The 14,002-nt window shown below is 38.8% G+C and overlaps 1 protein-coding gene across 1 annotated transcript in view; it reads left to right on the top strand.

Moving 5' to 3' along the window:
- The first annotated feature begins 13,705 nt into the window (after positions 1-13,705).
- LOC144218375 (carboxypeptidase Q-like) overlaps positions 13,706-14,002 on the top strand; it is a 160,127-nt gene continuing 159,830 nt past the window's right edge. Inside the window, exon 1 of the mRNA XM_077748232.1 lies at positions 13,706-13,915. The gene's annotated coding sequence lies outside the window, so the exon portion shown is untranslated. The remainder of the gene's footprint in view (positions 13,916-14,002) is intronic.

Genomic DNA, 14,002 nt, shown 5'->3' with positions numbered 1-14,002 from the left:
ATAGCTGTGGGCTGGATGTCTGCCAGCAGTACTCCAGAAGTGAAGGCACAGAGGCATGAGGCACCCTGGCATGGTGGAGGACTACGAGCAGTTTAGAATTGGAGTTAGAGCTGGAATCCCATACTTATTAGTAGCGTATGTCTTCTGAGAGTGAGTCTAGTTGTGATTCTACTGTAACGAGCAGTCCTTGTGAAGTCAGATAAGGCAGCTAGATTCCTTGCTCACAATAGGGAAAAGCCACGGCTCCTCTCCCTTTTTGCTTCTCAATTACTACCACCCCTTGTCACAAAGAACAGGATAGAGAAGTATAGACTAGGGGCCCTGGCAGAATACATGAAGCTGGGGCTTTATTCCAACATTTTGGGGATCTCTCAGCTTCCTTAGTGTCCTCTCCTCTCCCATACTGCCATGTTCAAGGGTTCCTGTACCAGCCATCCCTTCAGGGAGACAAGAACCATGCCAATGGCTACAGATTGCTCCCTTCATAACCTCTTTCCTTTTCTTTTTTTAATTGTTTTTTTTTTTGTTTGTTTTTTATTTACTTCTGAGAGAGAGAGTGAGAGAGAGAGAGAAAGAGACAGCACGTGCAGGGGGAGGGTCAGAGAGAGAGAGGGAGATACAGAATCTGAAACAGGTTCCAGGTTCTGAGCTGGCTGTCAGCACAGAGCCTGGTGCAGGGCTTGAACCCACAAACCGTGAGATTATGACCTGAGCCAAAGTCGGACGCTTAACCGACTGAGCCACCCAGGTGCCCCTCATCACCTCTTTCCTAAGGGGCGGAGGACTCAAGGAAGCTCTAACTTCCATTTCTAGGATTGTTACCATCCACTTTCCAGCAGAGATTCAACGTTATTAAAAGATTCACTCAATCTGTTAGCCTGTTTGAGAAGGTAAATTTTTTCAATGTAAAGTAATGAAAGTTATTTCTAGAAAAAATGGAAATTTCATATATAGGAAAAGAAGAAATAAACGTATTCATCTCATCACACAAAGACAACCATTGTCGTATTTTGGTACATTTTATTCCATATTTTTCATGATTATTTTTTACATAGGTTTAGTCATATAAAGCAGTTTTCCTGCTTTAGACTTTAACACTATAAAAGAAGCATTTTTTCCACTGTAATCCTTGTAAGCATAATATAAGTGGAACATTATACAACAATGAATGTATTACCTACTTAATCATATCCTTATTTAGGGGAAGATATATGATATATATGACAAATATATATATATATATATACACATATAATTAAAATGCTATAAATAAGGCTTCTGTTAAGGCTTTTAATTTAAAATTGTATGCTAATATTTTCCATGTTAAAGAAAAATTATTTGTAGGCCTAATTTTAAATTGCTGCATATTTCACTCTATGAATGTACTGAAACTTGCGAGCTATTTGGTATTATTAGCCATATGATGTGTTGTTGGTGTTTTGCTATACTAAATTCATCTGTTTATTCATCTGTATATTTTCGATGTCCTTAGAGTTAGAATAGACTTCTAGAAGTACGTTATTAGGTAAAAAAGTGTGACAAAGATTGCTAACTTTTCAGCAAACCCATTGTTTCTTCTTCCTGGGCACATAACTCGACCATATTTCCCAGTCCCCTTGCAGTGAAATGTGCCCAAATAGCTAAGTTCTATCCAGAGGAATGTGAGCTGCTTCCAGGCATTCCTGTAAAACATTACATGCACACTTCTCTGTACTCTTTTTACTTCCGCAGAATGACCCCTGGACATCTCCATTGAATCTGGCCAAGGATCCATTAATTTCCAGATTCTTGTATGATTGTATAATGGTATAGAGCATCTCTCTCTTCCTCTCCCTCCCTCTGTCCCTGCATATCTCTCTATTCTCTCTCTTTTACACACACACACACACACACACACACATACACACACACACACACACGAGACCTGAAATAATTTAGGAATATCATATGAATAAGAAATACTCTTTTATTTTGTTTGAGCCATTATACTACATTTTGGGCCAATGTTTCAGCAGCTAGTGTTACCCTGGCTAATAAAAAATACACATTTTAAAATATCTTTGTATATTGGGTTATTTTTTGTACTTATTTTTAAGCTGGTCTAGAAATGTGTTGCTAACGTATATTCTCATCTGCAATGTATGAGAAAGCCCACATCATTGTCAGCATTAAAAATATATTTGGCACCTTGCATGGAAGGATTTATCATCATTAACTTTGTCTTTTCTGATTGCCAGTGAAGCTGAATATTTTTCTGTTTATTAGTCATTTGTATTTCATGATTTATTTTCAGATATGGAGGCCATATAACTTTTTTAAAGCACTCAAATATATCTTTCCTTCAGTGATGACTTTTATTGTTCTAATCTACATGTTTATACACAATTTGAAATTAATATTCCATTGACCTGAAGGGTCATGTTTACTTTTTTTGGCTAATAATTTATAGCTAACTATATTTTAAAGATATAGTAATATCTCACAACCAATAAGACCAAGAAAAAAAATGAATTTGGTTCTGCAATTCTGGGAAAACTGAATTGTTAATCAGATAATTGTAGAACAGAACATTCAAAACAAATACCAAGCAATTCCTTTTGAAACTCTGGTGTTGGAAAACAGGGCTACCACCTGGTATATTGTATATTTATTTGGTTTTGGGAAGTGTAATTTGGCTGCAATTCACTGTAATTAGGAACAGTATTATAATGGAGTTTAGCTCAACTCATACATTGGCTTTGACTTACATGACATGTAATCATCTTGGGTTTCTTACATGAGCTGAATGTTTTCTTCCAAACATGGTCTGCAGCCTATATTTACCACCTTGCGTGGAAAGCTAGGAGTGGGGGAATGGGCAGTGACCAAGGTTCTGGAAATATAACCCATTCTCCTATACTTATTTTTTCCTCTCTCTTCTTACGTGGCTCTGCTAGTCACCTATACCTTACCCTCATAGCCATCTTGGTTAACTCAGTCTCAGCTATTATTAGGACATACAATACAAACACTTATTGAGTCCTACTATGTGTCAGATACTGTTCTACATGATGGGAACACAGTAGGTAAAGGAATAAAGCAAAACTCCATGTCCTTGAGGAACTTGCAGAAAATGTACAATAACATAATAAATAAGTACTATTATATACTGTGTTAACAAATAATAACCACTGTGGAAAAAGAGAAGTAGAGCAGGGTAAGGGCAATTGGGAGTTCTGGGGTGGGGAGGGACTGGCTTAAATTGTATTAAATTGGTGGTCAGGGTTGGCCTCATGGAGAGGATGAGATGTTAGCAAACTCTTGAAGAAAATGAGTGAGAAGAGATGGTCACGTAGATGTCTAGGGAAGATGAGCAGCCAGTGCAACATCCCTAACGCAGGAGTGTTTAGAGAGTAGCAAGAAAGAAGGCAGTAACTCTGAAGCAAGTAACCAAGGAGAAGGGAGGAAGGAATGAAGGCTACTTCGTGCAGTATCTTGCAGGCCATTATAAGCACTTTGGCTCTTCCTCTGGGCCTAATTGGAAGCCACTGGAGGGTTCTGAACAGATCAATGACATTATCTGACTTTCACTGTAAAAAGTTCTGTTCCTATTACCTATTGCTGTGCCACAAATAACCACAAATCTTAGTGACTTAAAACAATTTATTATTATTTCTCATGGTTCTGTGAATTGGGTGGGAACAGTTGGGCCGCTCTTCCTTGAGATTTCTAGTCAGATGGCAGGTGATGCTGGCTGTTGGTTGGTTCAGGCATTGACAGGAACATCCTTATATAACTTGGGCTTCTCAAATATGGAAATTGGGTTCCCAGGGGAAGCATTGCAAAGGTGAGCATTCTATGAGGTCCAATTGGATGCTGTGAGGCTTCTTATGAACCATTTTGCCTCATTCTATTGTTCAAGCAAGTCTCAGATGTTAGCCTGGATTCATAAGAGGTGATTTAGAGTCCACTTCTAGCTGGGGGGATGGCAAGGTCACATTGTAAAAGAGTACATGGGATGGGAGGTATTCATCTGGCTGCTATTGGAAAATATAAAATGCCTCAGGGTCCCTCTAGCTGCTGTAATGAGAATAGATTGGGTGGTGGAGGAAAAGATGGGAAGGGGCAAGCACCAAGTGCAGACTGTCTAGGAGGGTTATTGCAATAACCCAAGCAAGAGATGATGGCGTTGTGATATGATAACAGTAGAGATAATAATAAGGTAGTCAGATTCTGGATTTATTCTGAAGGTAGAGCCATCATTATTTACTGATGCCTCGGATGTGAGTGTGAGAGAAAGGAGCCAAGATGTTAACAAAGCTTATGCTGGGCAACTAGAAGGATGGAGTTGCCAACAGATGTGAAGACTGCAGGTAAAGCATATTTGGGCATGATATGTTTGAAATGTCTATTAGATATCCACAGGGAGAAGTTAAGTTAGTAATTGGTATACATGCTGAGAGCAAGGATGGAGAATATATTGACATATTTAAAATACATTATGAGTACTCTATGAGTGCCTTCTAAGCTCTAAAATTCTGATAGATTTTTATTTTCCTCATTTTAAAATGTTATGTATAGCACTAATTACAACAGCCACAAATTACATACTTCCCAAATGCCCATCAACAGTAGAATGGACAAATATATTGTGGTATACGCACATAATGGAATATAGATAGCAAGGAGAATGAATGAATCATAGTTATGCACAATAATATGAATAAATCCCAAGCATTTAAAAATGTTTCAATGTTTAATTATAGTAAAGGCATGTAACATAAAATTTATTAAGTGTACATTTTTAAGTACTGTTCAGTAGTGGTAAATATTCACCTTGTAATGCAACAGATCTCCAGACATTTTTCGTCCTGCAAAACTGAAAAATTATACCCATTAAACACAATTCCCCATTTCCGCCTTCAGCTAGCTCCAGGCAGCCACCACCATTCTACTTTCTGTTTCTATGAGTCTGACTACTTTAGATACTTCATATAAGTGGAATCATACAGTACTTTTTTGTGACTGACTTATTTTACTTAGCATAATGTCCTCCAGGTTCACCCATGATGTAGCATATGACAGGATTTTCTTTCTTTTTAAGGCAGAATAATATCCTTTATATGTATACACCACAGTCTGTTTGCTTATCCTTCCACTGATAGACACTTGGCTCTTAGGAATAATGCCTCTATGAACATGGGTGTGCAGATAATCTTCTCAAGATTCTGCCTTATATTCTTTTGGATATATGCCCAGAAGTGGGATATGTGGCTCCTATGTATTCTATTTTTACCTTTTTGAGGAACCACCATACCGTTTTCTATAGTGGTTTGTATTCCCACTAACAGTACACAAAAGTTCCATTTTTGCCATGCTCTTGTCAACATTTCTTGTTTGTTTGTTTGTTTGTTTAATAGTAGGCATCCTAATGGGTGTGAGGTGGTATCTCATTGTGCTATCAATTTGTGTTTCTCTAATAAATAGTGATGTTGAACATTTTTTCATATGCTTATTGGCCATTTTATTATTATCTTTGGAGAAATGTCTGTTCAAGTCCTTTGCCCATTTTTCAATCCAGTTGTTTTTTGTTGTTAAATTGTAATTCTTTATATATTCTGGTTTAGCCCTTTACCAGATACAGGATTTCCAAATATTTTCTCCCATTCTTTTTTTTTTTCCTTAAGTTTATTTATTTTGAAAGAGAGAGCATGCAGGCGTGTGTGAGCAGGGGAAGGGAGAGAGGGACAAGGAGAGAGAGAATCTCAAGCAAGCTCCATGCTGTCAGTCCCATGACCCTGGGATCATGACCCAAGCTGAAACTAAGAGTTGGATACTCAACTGAATGAGACACTCAGGTGCTCCTGGACCTGAGTCCCATTCTGTAGGCAGAGAGTTTTACTCTGTTAATTGTCTTTTGCTGTATAGAAGTATTTAATTTTGATTAAGTCCAATTTATTTATTTTTGTTTGTGTTGTATGTGTCAGACCCAGGAAATAATTGCCAAACTTAATGTCCTGAAGCTTTTTCTCTATATTTTCTTGTAGGAGTTTTATAGTTTTAGTTCTTACATTTAGGTTTTTAAGTCATTTGAGTTGATTTTCTGTATATGATATAGGGTAAGGGTCCAATTTTATTATTTTGCATGTGGATGTCCAGCTTTCCCATCATCTTTTGTTAAAGCCACTGTCCTTCCTCATTGAATGGTCTTGGCATCCTTGTCAAAGATAATTTGTCCATTTATGTGAGGGCTTACTTGGCTATTATAGCTTATTGGTCTATACATCTATCTTTATTCCATCAAACATATTTTTAAATGAAAGAAGCCAGGCACAAAAGAATATGAACTGTATGATTCCATTTACATAAAATTCAAAAATGATTAATTTTAATCTGTAGTGTTAGAAGTCAGTCTAAGGGATATCCTTATGGGGGTGGGTGGATGGATGGGAATATACGAAGGGCTTTTGGTGGCACTGGTAATATTGTTTCTTGATCTGTGTGCTGATTATACAGGTGCATTCATAAATCAAATTCATTGAGCTGTGCACAGGTATTTAGCATTCACAAGATTAGCAGAATCTTGATACTATTTAATATAATCTTTTCTTTTTTAAAGTAAACTCTACCCCCAATGTGGGGTTCAAACTCACAACCCCCAAATCAAGAGCTGTATGCTCTACTGACTGGGCCAGCCAAGTGCTCCTATACTATTTAATATAATCTTAGTTAAAAACTTTTGCATAGGAATAGAGAACTATGATAAAAAAAAATCTATTGATCCTGTATTGCTTTTAATTATTATTATTATGATGTGTGTGTGTGTGTGTGTGTGTGTGTGTGTGTTTTCCCCTATTGGATTCAAACTTAGTAGGCAAGAGAATTTCAGTATAGGTTTCAGCCATTCACATTCATGCCTCCTCTTACTCATCTAAGATTAATAGAAATTTACCTCATAGAACCATGTGAGAATTAAATTGCACTAGCTCAGTGTTTATCACCTAGTAAGCATCAAGAAATATTACCTACTATTAACACTGAGTACCACTGAGTAACATTTATTGAGTACCAAGCTTGAGTAGGATTTTTTTGCTAGGAATTTTTAAAGTTTATTCAATCTAATCTGCAAAGTAGGTTTTATTATTTCCCATTTTATAGATAAGAAAAAGAATGCTTAGGTTAAATGACTAGCCCATGGCTACACAGCTAATTAATGGCAGAGGGAGACTTTAATTTTTAGGTCATGTAAACCCATGGCTTTCAAATGTTTCTGCTAATATACTTCCTGGAACATTAAAAAAGAAAAACCATTTGCTTCTTTAATTTTCATTGTAAGTTTAATAGTTGCAAAGAATGTTTCCAGCATGTTGTAAATATTGATGTTTCAATATAAAGCTGTTATATCACTCTTTTAAATGTATGCAATGGTATTTAAATTCTACAGTGGTTGGGTAGTAACCATAATCTGTTAAAAAAATTATTTAAAAACTCTTTGTAATAGTAAAAAAAAGAATTACACTGTTCCTGTCCTTCCATGAAGTTGTTTACTATCCTAATGCCCCTTACCTAGAATTTTATCTCCTTGGTTTTTACAGTTCAAAATATTTTGTTGATTGCTCTATCGTATTTTTTCCCCATAATAAAAATACACATGTAAATCTAGTTTAAAAACAGTTCCTATGTTACAGAGCTAGAACAAATAATCCTAAAATTTGTATGGAACTACAAAAGGCCCCAGTTAGAAGGCCCCAGTTAGCCAAAGCAACTTTGAATAAGAAAAGCAAAGCTGGAGGCATTCCAGATTTCAAGTTATGTTACAAAGCTGTAGTGATCAAGACAGTATGGTATTAACACAAAAACAGACACATCAACCAATGGATTAGAATAAAAAACCCAGAAATGAGCTCACAATTAATTGGTCAATTAATCTTTGAAAAAGTAGGAAAGAATATCTGATGAGAAAAAGAATGTCTTTTCAACAAATGGTGTTGGGAATTCCAGATAGCAATATGCAAAAGAATAAAACTGGACCACTTTCTTATAACACACACAAAAATAAATTCAAAATGGATTAAAGACCCAAATGTAAGACCTGAAACCATTAAAGTCCCAGAGAACACAGGCAGTGACCTCTTTAATATTGGCCTTAGCAACTTCTTATTAGGTATGTCTCCTGAGGCAAGGAAAACAAAAGCAAAACTAAGCTATTGGGACTTCATCAAAATAAATAAAAGCCTTCTGTACAGGAAACAATCACTTGACAATCAACAAAACTAAACGGCAACTACAGAATGGGAAAATATATTTTCAAATTATATATCTGACAAAGAGTTAGTATCTAAAATATATAAAGAACTTATAAAACTCAACACCCAAAAAACAAATAATCCAATTTAAAATGGGCAGAAGACATGAACAGACATTTTTCCAAAGAAGATATACAGATGGCCAATAGACACAGGAAAAGATGCTCAACATAACTGATCATCAGGGAAATACAAATCAAAACTACAATGAGCTGTCACTTCACACATGTTAGAATGGCTAAAATCAAAAACACAATCAACAACAGGTATTGGCCCGGATATAGGGAAGGAGAACCTTCTTGCACTGTTGGTGCAAGAATGTTCGGTGGGAGTGCAAACTGGTACAGCCTCTTTGAAAAACAGTATGGAGGTTCCTCAAAAAGTTAAACATCGAACTACTCCATGATCCAGCAATTGCATTACTAGGTGTTTATCCAAAGAATAAAAAAAAAAAAAACAAAAAAAAAAACCTAATTCAAAGGAATACATGCACCCTGATGTTTATAGCAGCATTATCCACAATAGCCAAACTCTGGAAACAGCCAAAGTGTCCATGGACTGTTGAATGGATAAAGAAGAGGTGGTGTACATATACAATGGAATATTGCTCAGCCATCCAGAAGAGTGATATCTTGCCAATTGCAGTGATATCAGTGGAGCAAGGGAGTATTATGATAAGTGAAATAAGTCAGTCAGAGAAAGACAAATACCTTATGATTTCATTCAAATGTAGAATTTAAGAAATAAAACAAATGAGCATAGTGGATAAAAAAGAGAGAGGCAAACTAAGAAACAGATTCTTAACCATAGAGAACAAACATGGTTACCAGAGGGGAGGTGGGTGGGGGATGGTTGAAATAGGTGATAGGGATTAAGGAGGGCGCGTGTTGGAAAGAGTACCGAGTGTTGTATGGAAGTGTTGAATCACTAAATTGTACACCTGAAACTAATATTACACTATATTTTAACTAACTGGAATTTAAATAAAAACTTAAAAGAATTTCCTGTATTATAATTTTTTCTGAAATGAATTATTATAATTACTGGTAGTAAATAATTTGTTAAATTATAAATACATTATACATTTAATAAATAATTATGGGACACAAATGTAAGATATTGGAAATGAATTTTAATGAGATACATGGGAGTCACAGGTGTTTATGGAACTTTGTTTAAAGGGAATATCAAAATGTCCTTTAGCCTGGCTGCTGGGACATCTTTCCTCTCAGGGCAATGCATTTTGGAGAGGCATCGGGTATGTGAGAAGAATTCTTCCTTTTGGAAAGTGGGAGAAAGGCAATTATAAAAGACACCTTTCAAGCAAACCAACTTTTGGAAGGAGACAATATGACCTTTGAGGTTCTGGATCTTAAAACTGGTGCTTTAAAACTCTCCATGCCTGTCTGCCTCTTGGGCAGTCCTTGAGCACTAAGATGACCACACACTTCAGTTTATGCCTTTGTGCTGGTGCAATTATTAAGAGCAGCCCCTGTCACCCTCTAAGTATCTCAGTCTGAATGATCTCATTGGTCACCCCCTCAAGTACCCCTTCTGCTTTCCCAAAGGAACACACATTCACATTTAAGGACCACTCTTATAAACCAAAGGGTGCCTGACTTATAACTCTCCTTTTTTTTTTTTTTTTTTTTTTTTACAGAAAAGGAAGCTGAAATTCCAGAGAGTTTAAATGACCAGTCACAGCCAGAGACCCCAAGCCCTGGGTCTCCTCGTCTTTAAAGTCTATGTTCATGATCAAAGCTAGTCACTGGGTCTCCAGTACAGGGAACACTGCCTTGTGTTGTTGGGTCCCTTTCCAGGGGCCTGAAGTCCCACCTCCTAAAACTAGGGTTGTAGTTTAGGCCTGGACACCCACCACAAAACTACATTTGAGCTACATTTCCATGCAAAACACCTCCACCCAGGCTCTCTTTCACAGCTGCCTGCACTTTCTCTTCATCTCTGTCCTGATTCTGTTCACCAGCATCTCTTCTCGGTGGCTACGCTATGCCCAGCCTGTTGGGCAAAGGCAGAGATATGGCTTCAAAATGCGAACTTCAGTAGTAACTGAATGCTAACAGTAGTAACTGTGCTACTATACCTGCTTAAGCGAGTTTGGTGCTTCGCATAAGGATAAAGACTGAACTTACCAAGATTTACAACACTCTTTTCAAATGTACACGTCAGCCCTATTGAACTTTCTTTTTCCTTCTTCAACCTCTACCTGCCTTGTCAGTTGCTTGTCCCACACATGTGTCCCCCTCCCAAGCCCGTGTTCGACTCATATTTCAGATCTCACCTTAGTTCCCTAAGCAGCTTGCCTGGACCCTGTGTGCCACTTGCTGCCACACTATCTTGGTGTCCATCCAATGGTGTGCTGGAGCCCACTGTTACAACCACTCGGAGCCAACTGCTCACATCACCTCCCAACTCCAGCGTTGTGTGATGTCACACTGGCATTTGGAAACGGGCCATGGAGAGACTATTGATACCACAGAAGTTGGCAAATGGTACCAATCAGGTCTCTCTCTCTCTTTTTAAGACTGGTTGGTAAACATTTACCAGCACAATACTGTGTCTCTTCTAAGTTTTCATAACGCTCTGAATACTATTTATTCCCTCATTTATTCACTGAATATTTACTCACTGCCTATTCTGTGTCAGATACCAGTAGTTGCTGAGGATCTAAAGGTTGGCCAATCAGACAGTTCCTGCCATCATGGAGCTTACAGGGCTGAAAGGGGGAAACTGACCTTAGTCAAATATTCACATATAAAATAGAAAAGGATAATTATGTTAAAAACAAAAAATGCTTTAAAAATGTACCCTAGGATATTTGACCTAGTCTAAGAGGATTTTCCTGAGCTAAAATATGAAGGATAATTTAGGCTGAGGGAAGAACAAGGTGAAGGAACCGCATTCCAGGCCCAAGGAGCAACGCGTGCTGTGGTCAGAGCTAGAGCATGAACCTGGGGAGTAAGGGAAAGAAGACAAGTGTGGCTAAAAGGGAGCCAGGAAGCTTGGTGGGAGAGTCAGGTGTAGAGCCAAGGCCACAGAGAGTTTTAAAGGCCCTACTAGGGAGTTTCACTTTTATCCTAAGAGGAGTGGCAAGTCACCGAAGTGTTTTCAGCAGGAAGACAACACAGGGTAGTGGAAAATAAGTACAACGTGATGGTTGAGAAATCAACTCTGGAGCCAGGTTGCCTGGTTTGGAATGCTGACTGTGCTACCTATGAGTATCCTCCTGGTAATTTTTCTGTGCCTCAGCTTCTTCATGGGTTAAGTGGTGCTAAAATAATACCTGCTCTACAGGGCTGTTTATGAGATTGTAAAGCTCTGAGAACAGTACTTGGCACATCATAAGTGCTATGGAAGTTCTTGTTCAATTAAATAAACAAAAACATCTTTGATAAGATAACTGAATGTCCTGGGTGGCCTGTGGTCTAATAGGAGATGCAGACACAAACAAATAATTACAACATGAAGTAAGCACAGAATATATGGTAATGCAAAGATAAGGAGGGGCTTGCTTTCCAGTGGTTATTATGAGCAGAATTGAGGGCATAAAGAATGTTCCGGTTGGAGGAAGCAACACTAAGAGTCATGGAGATACGCAAATGTCACTGTACTCAGAAGCTGAAAACCTAGTGTAGGAAACATGTGAATGAAAACCAATGGGGAAAAATATATGATAGAAGTATAAAGAAGGAATGATTAACTTTAACTCCAAAGCAAATGGGAGGTTTTGTGGAGGAGGGTCCCTGCCTTGTGTTGTTGGGTCCCTTTCCAGGGGAAAGTCAGCCTCATGGCTGACTGCAATGGATTCTGGAAACAGGCTGGCTCAGTTAGAATGTTAACTTTGAGCCTCACTGGTTGTGTGATTTGACTTCTCTCTCTAATCCTCAGTGTCCTCCTTTGTAAAGTGGAAATAATAAAAATAATAGTAATACCTAGCTCATAAGAATTCATAGTGAATGCATAAAAGTCTTAGCACAGAGCACTCGATAAATCTTAAGCTACTGTTACTATTACATTATGAGTTGAACCTTGGGTGACAAGAACTTTGATCAGCACTAAAAGAAGAACATGAGAAAAGGCCCAGAAATTGAGAAGCATCTGACACGTTTATTTTTCTTTTTTAAACTTTAAAAAAAATGTTTGATTTATTTCTGAGAGAGTGACAGCATGAACAGGGGAGGGTCAGAGAGAGAGGGAGACACAGAATCCAAAACAGGCTCCAGGCTCTGAGCTGGCTGTCAGCACAGAGACCAATGCGGGGCTGGAACCCACAAACTGTGAGATCAGGACCTGAGCCGAAGTCGGACGCTTAACCGACTGAGCCACCCAAGTGCCCCATATCTGACACACTTAAAGAGCAGCAAGTCAGTGTCACTTCAAATATGGTCATCGCTGCCAATCTGTGAACTGTTTTTACTGGGCCACGATGAGATAAATATAAAAATCGAGAGTAAACATTTAGAAGTTAGAAGAAAACAAAGACAAATTGACAGAGTAATTTTATACTTGTATACTTGTACACTCATAATGAAAACTGGGGCTTGTAGTTTTTGTCTTGTTCCCACTTTTTCTAGCAAGTTTTTAATTGTATCTTAGAAAAATTACAGTCCATGGCTGTTAGAATAAAATCTTGTCCTTTGCCCCAGATAGTCTGAGAAAGAAGTAATTTAGTGAAGCTGGATAGAGCACCACAGAGATGAACCTGGAAGCGTGGGGCCAGGATCACATTGTGAGGAACTTGGAGGAATCTTGAGTGTCTCAGAGTTCATTCGTTATACCGCGGGCAACAGGGTTAATAAAAGTTTAAAGAGATTGTTAACGGAGGGCTACCCTTATATAGGTATTACATGTTTTGCACTCCAACCCACCCCCGGCCCGAGCATGTGGTTTTCTCCCCGCCCCTTTATTTTAATTAAAAGATTTTTTTTACTTTCTGGTTCAGAGGAGAGACCTGGATTGCTCCGTGTTTCACAAAGATAACTGTTTGTGTTTGACAAGAGTGTAGTTAAAAAAGAAATTCAAATTTATCAAAACAGAAAACATTGAAAACACGTGAGCACACCCTTAGCGACCAGGAATGCGTGTGACCTGTGGACATAAGCTACAACCAGGTGATCAGATGAGTCTCCTTTCTTCTTGAGCACCCTCATACAAATAACGCATAAACTGAAGATTATCGACGCTTCCAGATCTGCCAGCTTGGGGCATCTCCCCATCCCTACCATCCTCACCACTTCTCCAGCAGGCCTTCCCGGCCAGGATGGGAGAAAAACGGTTTAAGAACCAGCATCTGACAGCTCACTAAGCCTGGGTTTCCAAACTCCTTTAGCCAGGCTCAGCGACAGACCGAAGCCTGTCACGTTTTCTGTTTGGCGTCACAGCCCCGTCTGTCCTCACCTACCTGCACAGCACACGCTAAGTCGGCCAAGTCCTATGTCCCACCTGAGGCTACACCTTTGGAAACACGCTGTGGCCCGGAAACCCAGGCTTTGGGGACCGTTCTGGGCCTGAGGGCGACTCCTGAGGCCCCTTCGATCCCGTATAACGAAGCTGGGGCCTAGGACCCAGCGTGTGACTCTCAATTTTCCAACGGGAGCCCCGGAACTCGGAAGGTGAGGCCCCCAAGCGCTCTGGAGGTGGCATCCCGGCCCCCGCTCCCCCTCCCGCCCCCTGCAGCACCCCCCCCGCCCCTTTCCGCC

This window comes from Crocuta crocuta, unplaced genomic scaffold (genome assembly GCF_008692635.1).
Source record: "Crocuta crocuta isolate KB4526 unplaced genomic scaffold, BGI_CrCroc_1.0 scaffold39, whole genome shotgun sequence".
In the NCBI taxonomy this organism is placed as follows: Eukaryota; Metazoa; Chordata; class Mammalia; order Carnivora; family Hyaenidae; genus Crocuta; species Crocuta crocuta.
This window is presented reverse-complemented; position numbering and strand designations above follow the sequence as displayed.